The following is a 12,023-nucleotide window of genomic DNA, read 5'->3' on the forward strand; positions in this document are numbered from 1 at the left end:
TGGCTGTAATTTCCCAGTACTTCCTCACTCAGACTCGATTTCTGCCCTGTTCTACCCTTCCAGCTCTGAGATCTCTGCCTCGATTCTTGCCTCCAGCTTCTGCATTAGTTTTGAACTTAATCTCTCTGGTCTTAAAACTCTGTATTTACCAGTAGACATTGACTATTGTCTTAATTGTTGGCCTGTCTTTAGCAGGAAGTTCTAGTTTCCATTTCAGCCCCCAGACTCAATCTTGTGAGACCCAACATTGTCCTTAGCCAACATTCCACACAGGCCAACCCCCATGGCTCCTTCCTCACTGTTCCCCTAAGTGGGGATAGGGTGGTTGGGCATATGGGTGGGTTCAGATGTGAAAAAAACGGAGCCATGTTTGGGAACCCGTGAATTTGCCTGGAGCAGAATTCTTCGAGGAAATAGAAGAAAAGTATGATACAATCCTTCGAGATTGAGATGGGGAGGGCCCTATCTTGAAGTACTTGAAATGTTGCATTTCTAGCAATAAGATTTAATGTGAAAATAATCACAAAACTAACACAGAAATGTGTTTCAAATGCTCCAACTCTGGGTTATATTTGCAAAGTTAAAGTCACACGTGGGGTCTATTTAAGGTAAATTTTTCTTTCCTGTTTCGAGGAATACATACAACTTCAGGATATCTTGGATTAATGTTTCTTAAGGGGTGATTCATTGGAATATCAGGCTCAGACATATAAAATGAAGATTCCAAGGGGTAATAGATTTTTGGTTCTCACCTCAGGTGATTGTTGAGTACACCAAATTTTTAATGAGAGGAAGATCAGTAAACACCACAGCCGCATAATCAGGCTTTACAGAAAAGTGTAAGAACTTTGTGATTCAGTGTGATGCTACTGATAGTTTTTGTCTCTTTAGCAGTATTGTTATTTATCTTAATATCTCACCACTATGACTCTGCTTTTTTATTCTCTACAGTTACATCTGTAGCCCTTACAACTGGTACTGTCTATTCTCCTACTTGCTGCCTGATTTTTGCTTGTTTATGGTTTCTACTGCCTCAGGCCTTATTCTTCCTGCCTTTTCTCTGGATTTCTGTCCGCTCTGCTCTTCCTCTCAACTGATGGTTTTGTTATTGTTCAGGCAGAAGTCTTAAATCAGAGATGAGGGGATCTCTGCATGAGATAATGCTCATAGTTTTTGTTTCCTATCCTCATGAATAATTTTCATATTTGGAGGATTATAGAAGAAATAAAACTGTGATTTCCATTTCCCAGGTTATGTAATTAAACTCACATACTCTATTGCGTCTTCCCCATCTCCCTCTCACGCTCAAATGCCCTGCATTTAAACTCTACAGCAGAGAGATCCTGATTTATTTAGTTGCCCACTTTCCCTGGTAGAGAGTAGCTCTGTTAGCAGAGGTCTCACGCCGTTTCAAGTGTCCCTTGCCAGCCTTGCGTCAAGGACCCATCCTTGTTCCAGTTAACTGTAGCCAGAGTAGTAAGGTCACATGACCAGCTCTCCTGATAATAAGAAACTATGGACCAGCCAAGGACTTAGAACATAAACATCTCTCTCTAATGTGCAGCCACATCGGTTGAGTATTTGGTGATTTGGGGCTTTGGGGATAGCCTGTTTATTGTGTGTGTGTTGTATTTGCGAAAATATAGTCTAATACATCACTGCCTGCCTCAAGTATTTGGATTCACTTGAGGATGGCTCTGGACACAAAAGGAGCTCACCGTTGGCTACCTCACTGGGTATTTGTCACCGTGGCTTTACAGTAGAAATGCAAAGCGAGGGCTGGCATATTCCAACAGTCACACACTACTACTTCTCCACTCCCCAGAGGCTGGATGCATAATAAAGATTCATGAACCTTTATCTCAAGTGCTGGCTAAAAACAAGACAATAAAGTTGGCTGAAGGATTCCATAGATATAAAAAAAAAAAAAATCACAGCCCTATAGCTTCCTCAGACCAGAGAAACAATTACATGCTAGGTTCCTTGAGAAACCATGCATTATTATTTATAGCAGGCATGTCAATTGATTATTATGGATTGTACTCAAAAAAAAAAGAAGCCTTGATTTATAGGCACCTGTTTTCTCACTGTGGATATGAAATGCTGCTGTCCACTGTGTTCATGAGACAAGAAAAGTTATGCAACACATGTCATGAGGGCCCTATTACTGAAAAATCTAAATGGATAATTATTTCCCCCGAACACTGGCTGTTAAACATATTACATGGAGCATGACACTTTTATTCAAAAAGAATTGCTCCTTGCAAAGAGGAGATTCAAAGTTTATATTCTGTAAAATCTTTTCTACTGGCATTATTGTGAATATTTACTAAATACAGGAAGTTCCCAACTATCCACTCAACAAATATTTATCAAGAGTCTATTATGTCCCAGACCTTATGTGCCAGACACAGGCAAGATACAGTCCCTCTTTCGTGGACCATACCTCCCAGTGGGCGAGAGCAGGAAAAAATAAGATGATTTCAGATAGCGGGCAGTGGCTGGAAGAAAATAAATTAGAGTAATGGACAAAAGGGTAAGGGGATGGATGGAGGTGGGGGAGTTAACTAGACAGCTACTTTAACTAGCAAGACCAGGAAAGGATGCTCAAGAGATAAAATCTGAGCTGAGATCTGGACAAAGAGCAACAGGAACTTTATTTAATGCTGGTGAAAGCATGTATTTTCAACTTGGTGCCAGGCACAGGGTTATGAGGTGTCAGGAAGGCTCTCATGTGGCTTGGTATTAAAGAACCTGTTTCCGCTGGCTGTAGCCTGCTTAGTCTTGGAGAGGGGAGTGGTGGGGAGGGGGGCTCTTATCAGCCCAGCGTCTTGGGAGGAAGCCTGGCAGCTGGTGCGGCCACTCAGGACCGGGGCCTGGAGCTGGTTTTGCCAGGCTGACCGCCGGGCTGATGCTTCCCCGTGGCTTCCCAAGCCAGGTCACAGGTGATCGCGCCAGTGGAGGTCTGGGGCGATTCCGCGTGCTCTGGGGACTCCAACACTGTGGCCATGAATGGGAGAGTGGACTTCCCGAGAAAGAAGCTAGCCCACCAGTGTGCCTGGCGGCTTTGGGGAGACCGGGGTGTTGGGGGGTGGCTTCCCCAGGGTACCCTGCACTTCCACAGGAGCTGTTACTGGAAGTGGAGTCCAGGCGGCACCGGGACTAGTCGTGGGTGGCCACGAGCAGCAGCTGGAGAGAGTGGCTGCCTGGCTCCTGCTTGTGGGCTGGTGAAAACCTCGGCGGTGACCCCTCGCGGGCCTCAGCGCGCGATCACAGGTGGCGGGGACAGGGACGCTAGGCCACCCACCAAGCCCATTTGCAGAGGTGACCGCGAGCCACCGCTCCACGACCCAGGCGCGCGGGCGCCCAATACAATATTCTGGTGTAATCTATGGGAAGTTGAGGACACACTCCCTACAACTGAGAAATTCCTCTCCCGGTTGTATACTCAACAGAAAAACTAGCAAGTTTGTACCAAGAATTATGTACGGGGACTACCTGTAATGAGGCTACTTAGTAAGGAGGCTCACACCTGTGCTGGCCTCATAGTGCTCAATGCAGAGAGCATGGAGTTGGGATGTGTCCTAGGACCTTTCTGACTGCTGTTGACTTACTGAAAAATACACTGCTCCAAACACCTACAGTGTTTCACAGTCTCAAACTGTGAATGAGCCACATGTCCATCCACAATAGGATGCATAAATAACTTGTGTTACTTTGTACCATGGAATACTTCACAGCAATGAAAGTGTATGAATTACATCTACATACCCATCCTGGATGAATCTCACAAACACAGTGTTAAGTGAGCCTGACAGAAAAGAATATGTGGTGTGTAATTTCTTTTATATAAAGTTCAAAAAGGAGGCAAAATTCAACACTGGGGTTTAGGGGATGTAAGCTCAGGTGGGTAGTCTGAAAACAGGCGGAGAGGTAACTACCGTATAGTTCAAGATAGTAGTTACGTCTGGAGGAGATCGGGGTTGGTGTTGGGAAGTGGACAGGTGGGAGGCTTTGCGATACTGGCTTTGGGGCACTGGTCTGTTGACCTGCAGGATAATCTGCCTATCCTGACAATCTCTATTGACCTGGGTTATAGTTATATAGATCTTCCCTTCGTGATGCTTCGTTGAACTTCATGTGGTTATTTTCTGCCTATAACTATTTGTTATGTTTCACAGAAGAAAAAAATTCCTAAAAGCACAACCCATGCATAATTGAGTACTACTTTTACAATAGAATGAGAACAAAATCAAAGCTTACTATTCAAACTAGTTTTTAAAGCATATGAAATTTTAAAAAATTATTGATGGGATTTTTATGTTGCATTTAAAATGTTTTAAATTATTTAATATAAATATGAGTTTTATCTGCAATAGAAAAATCTTATCTTTCATTAGTTTTTAATTTGCTACTCCGTTGCTGTTTGCCTGTGAAAGATGGTTATTCTTAACCTTAAACTATACCAGGAGGTATTCCAATCATTAGATCAGCAACAGGAATGGAAAGTAATGTTTCATATAACACCTTTTATGCTGAGAATGCCTTCAGGCACTTTACAGAGTGAACATGGGTAATGAGTAACCTTGAGCACATTTTGCTCTTGTAATGCATTTAAAAATCTATACATATCAAATAAGGAAATGTTAGCCAGAATGCAAGGCTTTTGTTATTATTAATATTTATTTCCATGCCTACTAGGAGTGCATATATATATAATAAAACACCATGCTGAAATAATAAAGGTCAACAATCATAAAAACAAAGATTTACATGCCTACTTATCTACATGGTAATGATGCTCCTATTTGTGCTGACATCACCGTGCTCAGTACTAAGCTTCAGGTGTTGGGATGTGTTATACAGTGTTGCCAACAACTATCGATCCATGAAAAACTTAACACTCAATCCACCGTTATGCAGGAAACTGCCAGGGTGTACAGCAGTCTCATGACAAAGGAAAATCTTGCATGTTTTTCCTTAGTTCTGCTATACCATCTGTAACTTCTTTTTCCCTGGGTGTGTGTTTGTGTGTGTGCATGTATCTTCCCACAAAACGTACTGGATCTAAAGTGATAAAATCTATTCGCAGCTGTTAGCCACACTCTTGCTGGTACCTCAAACGGGAAGCTCAAAGTTCGCTAAGACAGGGGTGAGCTAAATTGCATTAGGAACCCAGGGACACCCCAGGACAGAAGAGACTGAGATACCACAAAAGTCAGTGTTATAAAACCCTGTTGAGCTAAACTTGTTGGTCCTGAGTAAGGCCCAGTGGTGGAGTAGGTACAGAAACTTCACTGATGAAATTATGAGATAAAATTACTATAGTAGGTAAATAGACTTAAAACTAGAGGACTGGCTTGGGCGACAAGATGGACAGTTAAAGAACAATGATTTTTCTGGGGTCTGTGAGGCAGTAGATACCAGAACCTATGTATACCTTTGGCACACTTGGGTCCTGGGGAGGTGTCTGAGTGGCAGAATCTAAAACTGCAAGGCAAGGAACCCAGGCCAGAGCAGGACCTTCCTCTCTCACTCTAAGAAGAACAAGTACAATCCAGCCAGGAGTCTTCGTCACAGTGCTGGCTCACCCAGCTCTCTTGCTTTAGGGTGGACCAGCCAGGATTTATGCCCTTAGAGAAGCAACAACAGAAACAAATGGAGAATTTCTTCAGACAGTCTTGGGAAGGGGCTTCCCCGAGGCTGCTGTTCTGGGAAAGTATGGTCCCTGGAACAGGAGCATTAGCTCACTTGGGAACTTGTTAGAAATGCATGTTCTTAGCGGCTCCCCACTCCCCCCACCCCGAATGCGGATCAGCATTTTGTATTTTAACAAGTCCTCCAGGTCACTCTGATCAAGCGGAAAGGTTAAGAACCACTAATCTAGAGCCACCAGCTTCCGGCAGAAGTGGTAGAATCCTCCAGCTTCAAGGGTCTAACAACAGGGTGAGAACCACCAGGAGTGGCCCTTTAAGTCACTACAGGTGGTGACGGACGATGAGCTCTTGTGGTGGTGACAGCATCGGCAATCAGTGATAAGGTCAGGGGCCAGTGCGCTGTCTAGATGATGGTGGCAAGAGCAGCATGTGTCAATTTCTAGAGAAACCCAACAACCTTCATTACTGCTGGGCTTCCAGCAGCCTGAAGGGAGCTCGGCTTCAATGTGACTTAAGAGTGGATCAGTTGGAACTTAGGATTCCAGAAAGCAGTCTGGGGCGGGGCGGCTTTTTGAACATTCAGAAGAGGGAGATCCAGGAGGAGGAGAGACTGAGCTCTTTCTAATCTGTGATGAGGGGGTCCCAGTGTTGCATGGCGCAGTGTCAAGGGCTGCTTTTGTACCTAAACCTTTGGGGAGGGGGCACCCTAATAATGCAAGGAGGTATTTTCATGTATTAATTTACATTTTTAGCCCATTTTGTTTAACATGTTAAAACTTGAAACATTTTTATTGAGTAATTAAATGATCAGCATCCTGACTTGTGGTATTCCTGGCTCCACGTTTGCATTCTCTATGATGGCCTTCTGTCTAGTAGATGTTATCAAGGAAGGAGTTGGTGCTCCTATCTGGAAGCAGCCACTGGGACAAAGCACTCAGCGGAAACACACTGCTTTAGACTCTCAGGAGAATAGGACTGAAGTCAACGTTGCCTTCAGGAACAGAACTGAATACTCACTACAAGAAAGATGACAGGGCCTTTGTCATGCTTATCTATGGCTTATGTTATAAGAGTTAACATCTAAAAAAATGAAAAACAGTGTGAGGACATTATTAAGATCTCGTGTAAAACAGTGCAAAGCTGAGATTGGAGAAGATTGAGGAAACTACAGGTATTTATGGAAGGTCTCCTCTGCCTTGATTTTTAAATACCTTGTGCAATTTCTCTCTCCTCTAAGGAAGATGGGATAAAAAATTGAATTCTCATACCTTAATATAAAGATACATCCAATGTTTAAAAAATGTTGTTATAGCTAAGCTTGGCACCATTATTTTGTATTTTACATTCTCATTCATTAATTTCTCTCATTTTTCTGCAGCCAATGAATATATTACATCATCTCCATATTAAAGGACTGTGGGAAGCTATAGACTTCTCTGCAAAGTTTTTGAAAGGGTGGAAACAGCCATACTCATAAATTGATAGTGCTTAAAATGATCATAAGCTGTAAAATCTTACTTTAATGTTAGCATATAAATGAGAGCAGAATTTGTTCTGAGAAAGTTATTGCTATACTGGCACTACTTCGGTGGGGCTGTTGGGTTCCCTGTTTCTGTACGATTGTCTATACCTTATGGTCTAAAATAAGCCAATAGTATATTTCTTTATCTAGTCAAAATCTAGATGGTCTCACAACTAGTAATACTGACTTTTTTTTCAGAATCATCCACAAACAGCAGATCACTATGAATAATTCTGGTTTGAAATGTAGTGAGATCCTGAATCCAGCTAATTGCAGAATAATGTGAGATGCTTTTCACATATGCCTTCATATATATCCTCACCCCTGGAGATTTTGACTTAAGTCTAGGAAGGAACCTGAGAGTTTGAATTAAAAGAAAATTCCTAGGTGTTTCTGTTATTAACCAGACTTTACAACCACTAAAATACTCTGATTATCTATCTGTCTGTCTGCCTGCCTATCTATCTATCTATCTATCTATCTATCTATCTATCTATCTATCTATTTATCTATATCATCTATTGGTTTATATCTACATAGATATACAAATTATGTTTAAAACTTGCTCATAACTATAGTTTACAAAATGTATTCTGAGATAACTGTATGAACTGCATGATAAATGTTGAGGCAAGTAGGGAAATTTTAGGCTAAAGACTTGAGGCTCAGAGAAGATCTCAAGCTGAGGTTCTGTCTGTTTGAGGTTGGCAGGACTGGGCTTCAAACCCATAACTGCAGGGCTACAGTAAAGTCTTGCCACCAATTCAACACCATCTTTCTCCTTCAGGAGGGTGTGATTAACCCAAGCTTTTGCAACTGAGAGAGGTGGGAGGAGATAGGGAAGAAAAGTACCACTTTCTTTCCTTTTTCCAGAATAACCCAGTGGTCTGTGCCTTCAATAAGGTGATAACAAAGAGTATATAGTAGTATATGATTATACTAGGGGTACTTGACCTGGTGGGAAGGAAAATTCCAGAAGATACATGTATGAGTGTCAGAAGGTCTGTGAACCTTCCAAAATTATATGTAAAATTTTATATTTTCCTACAGTTGAAACATTAGGGTTTTTTGGTACTCTAGTCTGCTGCATTCCACATTCTTTGAGTAAAATAGTGTCACCCCATGGATGAGTTACACTCTTTTGGTGTGCAACTTTGTGTTGGAAGCACTCTGGGAGGCTCTTAAGGGAGGCACCCCACTCATATCCAGCCCAGAACTAGGTATATGACCCATGTTAAACTAATTAAACATACATTTTAAAAAATCTGAGTAATGAAACAAGTAATACAAGACTGAAATCATTTGGACTTCATTCTTTCAAGCAGAGTTGTCCTGAGCAGTCCTGTAACTGGGAGACTTTAGAATTGCTTGATTCCTAATTTTCAATCTGCGTGCCTCCCCTGTGTATGTGTGAATTCCTTGTATGCTTCCATAAATGACTTTTGTTTGTGTCAAATCAAAAGTTCTGTGACTTGCAACCAAAGAGCTTTAGTGACTGGATAACTTTTTTTTCTGGGGAGAAGATTCAAAACTTTCGTTAGATCTTCATTTCAGTCAGTGGCCTCAAGAAAGCTAAACGTTGCCAGTCTGGAGCACCGGAAAGGGATTTGACACTATTCTAGGAATGGGTGGTGGGGAGAGGGCTGCAGTGGGTTCTCGATACAATTTGAGTGGTGGGAGCAAAACCTCACCACACATTACCCCTTCCTCTTCTGAGCTGCCTCTCCATTTTAGGTGTGATTCTGATGGCCCAGGTGGCACCAAAGTGAAACAGTGCTTTGCCGAATCACTTTTTGTCTTCACATCTCCTGCCCCATTCCTTATCTCCCATTGGCACACGAGTGAATCTATGTTTTCTTCCTTGCATAAGAAGTGCTTATCTAAATCAGTATTTCTCAGAGTGTGGTCAGGGGCCCACCCACATCAGAATCACACAGGGTCATGAAAAATCTATATTCCTGGGCCTTTCCTACTGCTACAATGGATGAACGGTCCCTGTTTTTCTGTATGGCAATTCTTCTTCTCACGTTCTGGGTTTTATCACTTCTAACCCGCCCAAGAATTGTGCATCACAGTGACCTCCTGAATCTTGTGCATCATTAAATTCTGTCCACCGGATCATTCCCTGCAGTGCAAACATGTTATGTTATCTCCAGTCTTAAATCCTCTAGACTGCTATTCCCATGTAGCGACTGCCCCGTACCTCAGCTCCCCTTTTAGCAAACCCCTTTGAAAAACTCTTTCCTTTTTTGCATTCTTCCCCCAGTCAACTTCAATCAGGCTTTTGTTCCCACTACTCCAAGAAACTTTTCTTTTTCGAGCTATGAAGGTTACTAACAATTTCAGTTTTGTCAAACCCCACGGTTGGTTCTTACCTTCCTGGCAGCTTTTTACCAATTGATCACTTTCTTATTCTTGGAAAACTCTCCTCACTGTCTTCAGAGACAACATGCTGATTTGGTTTCTCTCTTGCTGCAGTGGCTCATTTTCCCTTGACTTCCCCCCTTTTCCTCATCTATAAGTTGCAGAGAACCAAAGAGCTCGTTCTTCTGCTTTCTTAATCTATTCTCACTTCCCAGGTGAATTTTTCCTACCCTACTTGTAAGCTGTGTGAATTTCAAATATTCTTCATTTTATCAGGTAGACGTGTAAAGTATATCACACTTGGACTGAAATAAATCTTGTTAAGAGAAAAATCTGTTAGGAAAGCTTCTTACCTAGTTTTGTCCACTCTGGGATCCAAGGATCTTTATACGTACCAGCTAGAGGTGTTCTTTATCGTGCTTGTGAAGGTGACAAGAGGAATTTGTGGAGAATTATTCAACCTATAGTCTATAGTGACTAGAATTTACTACCTGCTCTTCATATGTGTATATCTCAAACTAAAAAGATTCTGCTGTCTTCAGTCTTCTCACTTTGGAAATAAAATGAGCCCTTTTCCCATGCTAAGGCAGCAGTCCTGGGTTCTCTTCTTACTTGCCCTTATATGTTTGCTTCTTGAGAGGGACCCTGATGACCTGATCTCAGCCTTTGTTCGTGTATTTATCTTTCATCTGAGTCTCTTAAGACTTGAATCTCAATCAGAGGCCATGTAGGGGAGGTTTTGCTCCCTTTCAGTGTAATCTAGAAATTGTTAGTTATGGTTGTATTTTTTCACTTCCTGCTTGGAAGTGGATATCCCTGGTATTGGTCAAACATGTCAAAATGATTGTGATGACTTTAAAACATGTCTGTAAATTCTTTGACCCTTCTCCGATCAAGGGGTGAACTCTTATTCCCTTGCCCTATGGAGTGGCCATAGTGATTCACTTTTAAAGACTAGACAGACTGTGGCAGAAGTGTTTCTATATGAAATCTAGGCTGGGTTAGAAATAGCCTGATTTTTCTCTTTGGGACACTCACTTTGGAATCCGGCGCCATGTTCTGAGAAAGTCCAGGCCATATAGAGAGTCCCAGTTGACAGCTTCTATCAAGATCCCAACCAACAAGTCAGCAGCAACCATAGTCATGTGAGTGAGAAGACCTTGGAGGTATCTCTACAGCTAACCACTGTTTGACAGCAACTGCATGAAGAGTGGAACCCAGCTGACTAGCTGAATCTGGTCAGCCCTCACACCCATGAGAGGTAACAATGATGACTCTTGTAGTCTGACATCCCATCACTTGGGGTGATTCATGATCTAGTAATAGATAATTGGAACAGCCAGGGTACTCCCTTGGTAAAACCTCAGTTTGTGCTTCTGACCTTAGCTTTTTGCTTTGTGAAGCCTGTGCCTTTTTCCTCTCTAAAGTTTGTGATGCAAAATGCTGACTCATGTTGAGTAATGTTTTTAGAGCAAATGGGCATGAAAGGGAATTAGTGACCAAAGGAGACAACAGAGTGTCACCATTTTTCTTCAACATAAAAAGAAGTGACTTGGGAGCTGCAGGGAATTCAGATAGAGAACTCAGGTGAAAATGGTGGTGGAAGGAGAGTCAATTACTGGGCATGGCCCTAGCAGGTGTCTCCACCTCTTCTTACCTCACTGTAATCCAGTGTCCTCACTGTGGCCCAAAGAATCTTTCTAAAGCATCCTTCCCATCACTCACCTATTTAAAAGTCTTAAATTCTCCCTGATACATTGCCTTAAGGATAAAGCCAAGCTCTTTGCACAGCACACCAGCATCCTTATGAACCCTGGCCTGGACCACTGCCTGTCTCTGTAGCCTCAGGACTCCTCCCTCCCTCCCCCTACACTCTGTGCTGCAGTTATGTTCCTCATGACTGCACTTTCCCTGCACTTAATTTTGTACTTGGCTCTTCCTGATCCTTGGAATTGCCTTTCCCCTTCTTTTTTCCATAGTCAATTCCTATTCATCCTTTAAGTCCAAATTAAATGTTGGCTTCTTCAGTGTTGGTGGTATTACATACACATTCTGTGAATTCTCTAGGCCCCGTGGTTCCTCTGTCCTAGGACTTTCTGTCTGGAATTGTCTTTGCCCATCCCCTTACCCAGCTGTGAGCTCCTTGAACCCAGGGGTTGTTATCTGTCAGAATCCCCAGAGCCCATCAGTCCAGTGTGGTAAACACTCATGCATATTCCATGATATATCAACTGTAGTGGACAGTAAGTAGGGGAGAATAGAGAAAGGTAAGCCGTTGTTCCTAGTCACTGGGTGGAAAGTGTTATTGTGATATTTAACACTGGCAATTTGACTTCTTAAAGTTTAGAATAAAGTGAAACACATGGGGTCTCAGCTGTGAAATTGCTTTGGGGTAGACTCCAGATGGGAAAAGGATGGGGAAATCAAGTGATTATAAGTAAACTTTATCACAGTAAACTGGCAGAATCGTTGTACCTACA

The 12,023-nt window shown here is 42.3% G+C and overlaps 1 pseudogene; it reads right to left on the reverse strand.

The window, feature by feature from the left end:
• Positions 1–2,863: 2,863 nt before the first annotated feature.
• Positions 2,864–10,599, reverse strand: LOC141574960 (pancreatic progenitor cell differentiation and proliferation factor pseudogene; annotated as a pseudogene).
• Positions 10,600–12,023: the final 1,424 nt, after the last annotated feature.

This window comes from Camelus bactrianus, chromosome 25 (genome assembly GCF_048773025.1).
Source record: "Camelus bactrianus isolate YW-2024 breed Bactrian camel chromosome 25, ASM4877302v1, whole genome shotgun sequence".
Taxonomy (NCBI): Eukaryota; Metazoa; Chordata; class Mammalia; order Artiodactyla; family Camelidae; genus Camelus; species Camelus bactrianus.